Source organism: Pseudorasbora parva, chromosome 9 (genome assembly GCF_024679245.1).
Source record: "Pseudorasbora parva isolate DD20220531a chromosome 9, ASM2467924v1, whole genome shotgun sequence".
NCBI lineage: Eukaryota > Metazoa > Chordata > Actinopteri > Cypriniformes > Gobionidae > Pseudorasbora > Pseudorasbora parva.
The window spans coordinates 14344587-14356474 of record NC_090180.1 but is presented as its reverse complement, the minus strand read 5'-3'; the positions used below and the strand labels follow the sequence as shown (position 1 = coordinate 14356474).

Here is an 11888-nt window from a genome sequence, read left to right as displayed (position 1 = left end):
CGATCTTCTGTTGCTTTAATGCAGCAACGCAGCGCAGCAACAAATAGACTCGGTACGAAAACGATCCGTGCACTGCTGCAGACGCAACGCTCCTGGAACGGACTGACGGACAGCATCCGCGTGCAGTGTGAAAGCTGTCATCCGTTAACATGGGTACAGAAAAAAATACGCACTGCACACGCACTGCAGACGGAGAATGTGTGAAACGGGCGTCACTCATTATATTGAACAGACACGTTTAGTATTTAATTGTAGTGTCGTTTCTCCATCTCAGTCACAGTAATCCAGTAGCGGTGGCTTTGGGAGTGGCCTCACAGGGCAGCGAAGCATTCTGGGAATTGTTGTCGTTCATCCCCATGAGACAAAAATAAATTTTCTGTCTTTTCTCAGTCTAGAAGGCACCAAATTGAAAAAATAATTTCACATTTCTACAACATTATTGACCCCGTTTAAATACAGATTCCTCTCCCCAGTGCTGAAGTACTCCTTTAAATGTACATTAGTATACAAATTAGTACCTTTTAGTTTTTCTACTTGATCCAGAGACAGGTTGGTACCTTTTTTTCTGAACTTAGGTTAGCCAAAATACTAAAATCTTGAAACTAATTCAATATTTCTCATCAGATTCTTGAAGCTAAATCATCTAACCTATGTTATCCACATATCTCTTCATCATGGGACCTGTCAGTGGGTGGGATATATTAGCAAGTGAACCTTTTGTCCTCAAAGTTGATGTGTTAGAAGCAGTTTGTTGCGGATGGGGCTGCATAGCCACAGACCAGTCTGAAGGGTCCATGCTGACCCCTGTCCACCGCCGAAGGTGCAAACAGTGGACACGTGAGCTTCAGAATTGAATCATGGAGCAATGGAAGAAGGTGGCCTGGTCTGATGAATCAAGTTTTCTTTTACATTACGTGGATGGCTGGGTGCATGTGCGCCACTTACCTGGGGAACACATGGCACCAAGATTCACTACGGGAAGAAGGCAAGCCATCAGATGTAGTGTGATGCTTTAGGCAATGTTCTGCTGGAAAACCTTGGGTCCCACCATCCATATGGACACATACCATCTACCTAAGCATTGTTGCAGACCATGTACACCCTTTCATTGAAATGGTATTCCCTGGTGGCTGTGGCCTCTTTCAGCAGGATAATGTGCCCTGCCAGAAAGCAAAGATGTTTCAGGAATGGTTTGAAGAGCACAACAAGTTTGAGGTGTTGACTTGGCCTCCAAATTCACCAGATCTCAATCCAATCAGGATGTGCTGAAAAAAAAGTCAGATTCATGGTGGCCCCACCTCGCAACTTACAGGACTTAAAGAATCTGCTGCTAAAATTTTGGTGCCAGACAACACAGCACATCTTCTAGAGGTCTAGTGGAGTCCATGCCTTGATGGGTCAGGGCTGTTTTGGCCTGCTCAAAGGGGACCAACACAATATTAGTAGGTGGTCAGGAAGTAGTAGGGAAGTCATAATATTATGCTTGGTCGGTGTACATTTTATTGCTCTGTAGTTTTATTGTATGTCAAAAATAACATCAAGGCCCATTCACACCAAGAATGATAACTATATAGTGTCCACAACAATGGATAATAACTGCTGCTTTTAATGCTTTTGCTCTATATTGGAGTAATTTTAAAGGAGTCATATAATGGTATATGGACTTTTACAAGCTGATTATATTGAAATGTGTGTTGGCAGTGCCTGTACACAACAATCCTATAATGATAAAAATCCATCAAGTGTTTTTTTTAAACCCCTTATATGTTTTCCCATCTCAAATCGAGCCATTCGACCATGTGACATCACATGGTCGGACACCCCTCCTACGACTGTTGATTGACAAGCAGCGTTTTCACATCAGACCCGCCTGATCGAGCTCAAGCTGTCATCATCATATAGCCTAGTTTTACCAGACTCTCGTACATTTCATTTGTACATAGAGTCTGGCCACTCTCCAATGACAAGGGTTTATTTCCGCAAAGGCGGGCACCCTGTTGAGGTTTAAAACTATTGGATCTGCCCTGAGCCACTCTGGATCTGCCATAACCAATGGCTAACGTTTGGTCGTGACGTATGTCATGCGCCCTTCGCCTGTTTCACTCATGGAAATCCGACAAAATAAAAGTGCACATGTGCAGGCCACCTCAGTAATAAAACGATAGGATAAAACCTAAAACTTGTGCATTCGGATTGTGATTTATTCACGTCACGGTGGAGAGGAGAGTTCTGTGACCGGGAACGCGGCGCTCACGCGGTCCGTAACATCATTGTATGCTGTAAATAAATTTGTCATATGCTTGGTATGATAATAAATGCTGCTATAAATAACGGACCAATTCAAATGTTTAAGTGCTTTTATTTTAATTTGTTTGAGCGGTGATGAAATATATTGCTCTTCTAAATACTTGCCAGCATTTTAAGGAAATACAAGTCTAGAAATGCATCCTAATAACAGCAAAGCAATCATATGGTGTTCTGCAGTGGTAAAAAATGATTACAAACAGTGAATTTTGAAGTGATATATTGTTGAAAACTCAGAGATGTGGATTGGGACAGCTGTTACATCAACACGACCTTGCGTTTGTCAAAAGCAGTTGGTAACTCGGCCGGAGATTTTTACACGGGTGGTGAGAGACGGACGGCAATAAAATAACTGACCAGTCCCTGTAACTTAAATGATGGCAATACCTTCCGACCCCACGAGAAACAGTTACCGTCTGAATAGCTTCAGCCAACTCCTTCATCACTAACGAAGCGATCTGGAAAATCAAACTTTTCCCGAATTTACCCTGTTGGAGGGCCACAACATCATGGCCACCAACAAACCCCAGCAAAGACTGTTATTGCTCGGGCTTTAACTTCTGGATATTCGGCAGCGGTGCCACAATGCAATGAATGGTTTAGTTTGCATCTTTCTCCGCCGCCATTACTGAACTACATCTCAAACTAGCGCTCGACAGCAACGTCATCGTTCTCAGCCACTCCCTCTGTTCGCTGATTGGACCGGTAAAAATTTGTTCGGAGAAAACCTAAGACTACACAGCAGTCCCAGACGTATTACTGAAGGAAAATGAAAATTGAGCGGAAGTACGTAGGAGGGCAGAGCGAAGCTAATCATCCAACACAGTCTCACCCCTACTCGTCAAATGTTGCCGAACGGTCAAGGGACCCTGACGTCAGCTGTTGACGCACAGGGTACCCCTAAATCGCCATTTTTCGACGTACTGGGTAATCCACTGATTTCAACGAGAAACCTAGGACGTCATAAACAGACGTGTTGGGCATGTGAATTATATCGTCATGATGGAATTTATTGGGTTATAATTGTTCCATTATGACATGTTGGAGTGTGATTCTCAATTTAATCAGCCAGCACAATTGTATTTACATTTATTTACGCTATGATACACGTTTGAAACAGCAGTCAAACCCCACCCCGCCCTAAACCTACCCATTTGCGTATTATATGATATAAAACACAGGCTGTAACAGACAACAGGCACACTTTATTGAAAAATTCAAACTATTCCGAGGCCAAACGATTGAATTGTGAGAAGAAAAGACCCAAAAGCAATCACCTCGTCTCTACACTGAAGACGCCACAGGTAGACCCCTCGGCGTCACGCGATGGACGAACTGGGAACCCAATTGCTTTCAGTGGGAAACCTTTGGCGTCAACATTAGACGGCAATTCTATCGGTATGAAATCGCGCTGAAGAAGTCTCATTCAGAACACTTCGCGATGTTTGGCATCAGATCACGTGTGCCACATGTTGGTGAGTAGTCATACATATTATGTCCTAATATTTGATATAAAGTATTTTCTGCTTGTCGTTATCGATCATGTTCAGTCACTGCATTGTATCTGTCATCATCTCCACTGAGGCTTTGCATTTCTTTGCTTTCTAAATAAACACACCTTGCTAATAGGGTGATTAACACTGTCACGTGACGTGCTATAGACCTTTAAACAGTTGTTAATATTTAATAATAATTACTAGTGTAGTTCCAACGTGGCATTTTTAGTAGAAGCACAATAAAAATAAAAAAAAAACAACACTTGCCATGCGTTTACCACGGTATTGGTAGTTTTAATGTGATATTTGTTGTAAATAAACAGTAGCCACAACAATTGGTAGTTTTAATGTGATATTTGTTGTAAATAAACAGTAGCCACAACAATTACCATGCTTTAAATGCATTTTAATGTAAAATCCAAATATTGTTATTTAAATAGTATACTTTATAATGCTATATATTATATATTATGACTTTTTTCTCTCTTTCTTTCTTTTTTTTTTTTTTACCTGAAAAGACCAAAAGGGCCTCTCGGACTCAGTCAACCCATTCTTGTTTGTGGAGATGTAACGGAGAAAACCGAAAGCTGCAACAGCAAATATTTGTAATGGTAGGTATGTGTTGGTTTGAACCCTTTATCAAACATTTTATTTAGCATTTGTTGTTACTTATTCTTACAAATCCCATAGCTCAATCAGTAAGAACATATTCCCAAAGTCTTAATAATTCACAAGATTTAACAAGTTGTCAAATTCGTATGATTCTCGTACATATAGCTCTGGAAAAAAGACCACTTAACATGGATTTCTAAATGTTAAGTGGTCTCTTAATTTTTTTTTCCAGAGCTGTATTTGTATATGAAGAGTTCAGATGCAAAAGCCTCAAAAAGCCACTTCGGTCACATGACATCAGATATTCAATTATTTTTTTCTTAATCAGATCAGTTGCACTGTTTATAACGTCCCGTTTGCATGTAAATAATTTATGTGATCACAAAATCAAGTGAGTTATCTACATTTTCAAACAAATTCATATGATATAGCTTTCTATTATATACTTTTAATAATGGGAATGCACACATATCTGTGAACTTATTACATAAATGTATTTAACATTTAATTATGCATTGTTTTTTTACAGAAATAAATCCTACAGTTATGTTTAAACTGACAACATCATCATCATGTCCTGTCCTGGGCACATTGGGCAACATGTGTCCTCCAACATATTCGATCTGTGGCCACGTTTTCACATCTTCTCATGGAACACCGGCATTGAGGTCTTCGTGAAACATCTGTCTCATATCTTCCTTGGTTTTCCCTGTCTCGTGCGTCCTCCTGGTGGTGTCCACTTCATACGTGTTTTTGGATGTTGTTGTTTGGGCATGCATAGGACATGTCCAGTGAAGTGCACCCTTTGCTCTGTCACAGTGTCTCAAAGTCTTCACGTGGAGTCTTATGATCTCTTTGATATATGCAGAACCAATATTCATAAACTGTTCTTGATGTCTGCCTATTCCTTTATCATCAGGAGTTTTAGTGAAGGACATATCTATTGCCATCCACTAGTTCTAGTCATGCATTGACTTCATGATGCCATAGTCCAATGTATATTTCTGCATTTGTTGTTTGTTTGAACAAATGAAGATAGTGAGAGTTAATACCTTTTGAAATCAATAATTATTCATTAAAACTTTTATTACAATGGTCACTAAAGTACATATCTACCATAACTACCTCTATCATTATTTCACTATCATTATATCACTACCTTGTTAATGTAACTGTAACATGAATGTACTTTATAGAAGTATTTTCTTACTGAAAATGGTTAACATTTACAATAATCATTAACTATTTTAATTGGCATTTAATTTAGTTACAATAAAAGTGAACAATAATCGCAAATATATAGTATTAAAGTTTAGAATGTAAAATGTTCTTTTTTTGCCTATATATATATATATATATATATATATATATATATATATATATATATATATATATATATATATATAGGCACTACATTTGTATTTAAACTGTTTGACATTAAATATTGGAATATGCTTACAAAATTGTGTGCATTCATTGTGCTTTTGTTATATTTGTTTTAATTCCAAGAGTTCAGATTGTAAAGGATGGCTTAAAGAAGTTTATGCTTGTAGACCATTGCATAGAAAAAGGATTCTCTTTCAAATATATTTATTATGCATCAGTTTAACCACACAAAGAAGACTTTCGTTTTAAAATGTGATTTTTATTATTTAATTAGAATAAATAAATATTTAGCAGCCTAAATATTAAATCTTTAAGGAATCTACCCCTTCAGTTGAACCGGATGAGATGTGATATAATTTACCATAAATGGACAAGTAAGTGTGACGCCTCTGTTCAGCTGGGTTGTCATTGGCTGTGACTTTATTGCAGAACGCGCTGTGATTGGACTATCTGTTTTAACCCATATAAAACGGCGTTTCATGTTACAAAGTATGTTTTGGTGTTATTACGTCAGTAATACGTTAAGCTAACTATAAAGTGTCGCTATGTTGTGAGAAATGACTCCTTTACTGAGAACCCAACCCTAACCCTAAGCATTTCTACACATTTCTATGAACTACAGCGCCATGTTTCCCATTGCATTGATACAATGACAGATATATGGGTAATGTAGTTAAAAAGGTTTCATAATGAAACAATAAATGTTAAGTAAATAACATATTTAATGGACAACTGGATATTAAAATATGTTAATTGTGCAAACCTTTATGACATATATGAGGGCCAAGCTGAAATTGTATATTTTACTGTGAGCACTTTTAAAAAAACCTTTATGGCAGCTTTCCATATATGTCTGAAAACTGTGGCCAACATTATTTAGTAAACATTGCATATGCAGTTGTCCTGCCAATTTTCTCTGTGATACGCTAACCAGACTTTGAGTTAAAGCCATTTGAAATATGCTTTTTTTTTGCTCTTCCAGGGGCCACTTCTGGGTCCCTGGAGGTGTAAGGGCAGTACAACATACACAGATCTATTCTCCTCATCACGTACAACAAACTTTGAGTCACATTTAAATATCAGAGTATTTTGTCTTTTCTATTCTAACGTCATGCTTGTATTAGGTTTTGATATTGTAAGACCATCTGATGAAATACAGAAATATTTGAAAGAAATGTTGTAAAATAATAATTATTACGTTTTATTTTATTTTATGGATAAACACTAATAAATATAATGGATGAACCTGCAACAACTTGCCATTATCCACTTTCCAGAGTAAACAAAAACTATTTATGTTATTTACACTTCATTATTACTATTAAATATAGGACCATGCACCATTAAGTAATAATAACATGAGACATTATCACAATTTCATCTACACCCTCTTCACGTACCTGGCATCGAAAATGTGCATGCTTTAATTTGTATTGCAGTAGTAGATGTACCAGAATGATCAACATGGATCATCTTCAGTTAAGCTTGAAGTGTTTGTAATCCTTCCCTTTATTTCACTGAAAACTGACATACTTGTTACAGCATGCAAGTATATACAACTTTTTGGAGAATTGTACCAAATATAATATAACCAGATAAAAAATGTTTACTTCTCAAGTAAAATATTCTTGGTAATTAATTAGATAACCTAAATAAACTTGTTGAATGTGTATTTACTGTACCAAACACCATACACAATACTCACCATACTTTATCACTCAACACTTTATTGGAGGATACAGTATACAGTTGATAAAGTAGAATAAAGTCAAATAAGATTCAAGATAAATAAAAATGGGTTTTAAAAAACACATTAACATCATATTAATCCATTCACAGCTGCTGAAGCCACACAAATGAGTGCCACATAATCCCATCCAGTCAACTATGATACAGAAAACAGATTTGATATAGTGTTCGAAAATAATGATTCATTATTACAACTAGACTGGTTTCTGTCTCTTCCCTCTATCATGTTCCTGTTCTTCTTCTTCTAAACAGTTCGCCCACTTGTACCCTACAGTATAATCAATGTACAGATGATGTGATCACTGATGTTGTGTAGCCTTTTCTCAACCAGAGGAAGAAGTCGTATAATCCGGCGTTCTCCAGTCCTGGTCTAAAAGTAAAACAACAAACACAATTCAGATTAAGTTTAATGTACAGTTGGGTTAACCTATGTTCTTCAGTAAACTCTCCACCTCAAAATGGGCAGAAATGCCAATTCCTGATTTAAATTTACAAAGCAGCAGTCAGTACATAAAATAATATACACATTGAAGCATTATGTATAATATTGCAGCCCATAATATTAGCCAAGTACTGAACAAAAACTAATTTACCCATATCAACAGCAACCTTTTAAACAGTAGATCTTTTAGAAAGAACTAACCAGATATTTCACATAATTCAAAGAACATTTACTATTTGATTCCTAATATGTCCCAACTCATTATCTTCTAAAGCTACCCAGAACCATCCATGGTCTACAAAACAATGGAGAAATACATGGAGTTTATAACAACTAAATGCTTTTTCCCACACTTGTCTGCTTTTATCTAAGACAAACAGACAGAGTAGTTTTTAAGAACTGAAGGCCAAAAGTGTAATTATAATTGTATCAAAAAGGGAAAACAAATATTTACCATTTTAAATAAATCCAAGATACAGAACCTCATTTGCTTATTTTAGGAGTTATTAAAAGATTTAGACATGAATAATGGTACGTATTTTATCAGAGTAGAAAGAATGATCACTGTTGAAATGAATAGTCCTTTGAGAGATCAACATCAAATTTTGTACTACATATTACAGCATTGCTTCAATACAAGACATACCAATGGACTTGAGCACTTTTCTGTCTTCTTCGGGCACAAAATGTCCATCTTCCTTCCTCACCCTAAACAAAGGACTTGTTTTCTTAGCTTCGATATAAGGTCCGGTCTTTCTTCTCTTCTGTAAAACAAGAAAATCTCACTTACTCTGTGCAAATACTATTGTTTTTAAAACATATAAATTAAGACAGTTTTACGCCAAGACTCGCTGAGAATCACTAGAAGCTCTTGTGAGGGTTGACTCTTAAAAGAGCTGTTGAGTTTGATATTGTAGAGATCTTTTAAACAAAATAAATTATATAGTTTTAATAGTTTTTAAAAAACTATTAAAAAAAATACTATTTAATTTTTTTTTTAAATAAATAAAAGTAATCTGCAAGTAATCCTGCAAGACAGAAAGAAAGAGGAAATTGTATTACATTGCATGCAAGTTGTGAGTTCATACATAACTGTTTCTTGCTGTAAAAAACAATGCATAATTAAATGTTAAATACATTTATGTAATAAGTTCACAGATATGTGTGCATTCCCATTATTAAAAGTATATAATAGAAAGCTATATCATATGAATTTGTTTGAAAATGTAGATAACTCACTTGATTTTGTGATCACATGAATTATTTACATGCAAACGGGACGTTATAAACAGTGCAACTGATCTGATTAAGAAAAAAATAATTGAATATCTGATGTCATGTGACCGAAGTGGCTTTTTGAGGCTTTTGCATCTGAACTCTTCATATACAAATACAGCTCTGGAAAAAAAAATTAAGAGACCACTTAACATTTAGAAATCCATGTTAAGTGGTCTTTTTTCCAGAGCTATATGTACGAGAATCATACGAATTTGACAACTTGTTAAATCTTGTGAATTATTAAGACTTTGGGAATATGTTCTTACTGATTGAGCTATGGGATTTGTAAGAATAAGTAACAACAAATGCTAAATAAAATGTTTGATAAAGGGTTCAAACCAACACATACCTACCATTACAAATATTTGCTGTTGCAGCTTTCGGTTTTCTCCGTTACATCTCCACAAACAAGAATGGGTTGACTGAGTCCGAGAGGCCCTTTTGGTCTTTTCAGGTAAAAAAAAAAAAAAGAAAGAAAGAGAGAAAAAAGTCATAATATATAATATATAGCATTATAAAGTATACTATTTAAATAACAATATTTGGATTTTACATTAAAATGCATTTAAAGCATGGTAATTGTTGTGGCTACTGTTTATTTACAACAAATATCACATTAAAACTACCAATTGTTGTGGCTACTGTTTATTTACAACAAATATCACATTAAAACTACCAATACCGTGGTAAACGCATGGCAAGTGTTGTTTTTTTTTTATTTTTATTGTGCTTCTACTAAAAATGCCACGTTGGAACTACACTAGTAATTATTATTAAATATTAACAACTGTTTAAAGGTCTATAGCACGTCACGTGACAGTGTTAATCACCCTATTAGCAAGGTGTGTTTATTTAGAAAGCAAAGAAATGCAAAGCCTCAGTGGAGATGATGACAGATACAATGCAGTGACTGAACATGATCGATAACGACAAGCAGAAAATACTTTATATCAAATATTAGGACATAATATGTATGACTACTCACCAACATGTGGCACACGTGATCTGATGCCAAACATCGCGAAGTGTTCTGAATGAGACTTCTTCAGCGCGATTTCATACCGATAGAATTGCCGTCTAATGTTGACGCCAAAGGTTTCCCACTGAAAGCAATTGGGTTCCCAGTTCGTCCATCGCGTGACGCCGAGGGGTCTACCTGTGGCGTCTTCAGTGTAGAGACGAGGTGATTGCTTTTGGGTCTTTTCTTCTCACAATTCAATCGTTTGGCCTCGGAATAGTTTGAATTTTTCAATAAAGTGTGCCTGTTGTCTGTTACAGCCTGTGTTTTATATCATATAATACGCAAATGGGTAGGTTTAGGGCGGGGTGGGGTTTGACTGCTGTTTCAAACGTGTATCATAGCGTAAATAAATGTAAATACAATTGTGCTGGCTGATTAAATTGAGAATCACACTCCAACATGTCATAATGGAACAATTATAACCCAATAAATTCCATCATGACGATAACATTCACATGCCCAACACGTCTGTTTATGATGTCCTAGGTTTCTCGTTGAAATCAGTGGATTACCCAGTACGTCGAAAAATGGCGATTTAGGGGTACCCTGTGCGTCAACAGCTGACGTCAGGGTCCCTTGACCGTTCGGCAACATTTGACGAGTAGGGGTGAGACTGTGTTGGATCATCATAGTCCGCCATTGTTGATATGCTGAAGCAGAATGGTGTAAATGGGGAAAATCGTGCATAAATCGGCCTAAAACTCCTGTAGTGTGAGCCAGGCACAAGTAATTACTATAGGACACCAACAATATTAAATGCACATAAACAGGAGGGCTTAAAAATATTTTTGTCCTTTCACAAGCATTTTTTTATTGAAGCTCTCTGGCATCTACCGAAGTATTTCTATTTGAGCTTAATTCATGAAAAGATTTTTTTGTCCTAGTGTTAGTGGCGCAGTATGATCATCTGCTAATGGAGCATGTCAACAATGATTAGATTATATTAAGTGTCATGAATTAAGTCCAAACTTCTCTTTGAACAATAATTCGAAAGAGCATGAGTTTTTTAATTAGTGTTAAGTATCTGCAAAAAAAGCCCTTTTCCTAAGCCAATTTCATCCATCTTTTTACATAAATAGGAAACACGCTGGTTTCTGTTTCATCCAGAACAATCTTATTCACAAAAGGAAATATTGCGTGTCAGCGTAATCTGTTGAGAGGCCCCCCCCCCCGCTAATGATTTAATAGTCAGACAATGTGGTATTTGTCATTTCCTGTGGCCTAGCATTCAGTTGTACATTAATGACTCTATAATGCAGCGTGTGGACCTCGCCTGTATTTCTGCAGAGAGAACGCACTGCAAAAAGCACCATCCCTCATTATGATTTCACTGTGGTAGGTAACCCTGCCACTCATTACAGTCAGTTGCTTCCTGACAATGTTTTCTTCCCTCTTGAGGCAGAATGACAGTGTCTCTGTAGAATCTTAATATGGCTGGTAAACTCCAGGACGTGCATGTGTATATGGGGCTATGAAGGATATATGGAGCGAGAGCAAGGACATCAGGCTGAAACTGCACTCTGTTGTTTTTTTAATGAAGAAATTCACTTAAATTGGCAGTAAAATTGTGGAACACAAGCTCTTTAGTGCATTCAGTCAG

The 11888-nt window shown here is 36.5% G+C and overlaps 2 long non-coding RNA genes across 2 annotated transcripts; one reads left to right on the top strand and one right to left on the bottom strand.

Moving 5' to 3' along the window:
- Positions 1–3607: 3607 nt before the first annotated feature.
- On the top strand, positions 3608–5122 carry LOC137089530 (uncharacterized). The gene is made up of 3 exons (XR_010907701.1): positions 3608–3779; positions 4319–4411; positions 4942–5122. It is a non-coding gene; the product is annotated as an uncharacterized lncRNA (long non-coding RNA).
- Positions 5123–8686: 3564 nt separating this feature from the next.
- Positions 8687–10424, bottom strand: LOC137089529 (uncharacterized). The gene is made up of 3 exons (XR_010907700.1): positions 10253–10424; positions 9621–9713; positions 8687–8753 (listed from the first exon to the last, which is right to left on the bottom strand). It is a non-coding gene; the product is annotated as an uncharacterized lncRNA (long non-coding RNA).
- Positions 10425–11888: the final 1464 nt, after the last annotated feature.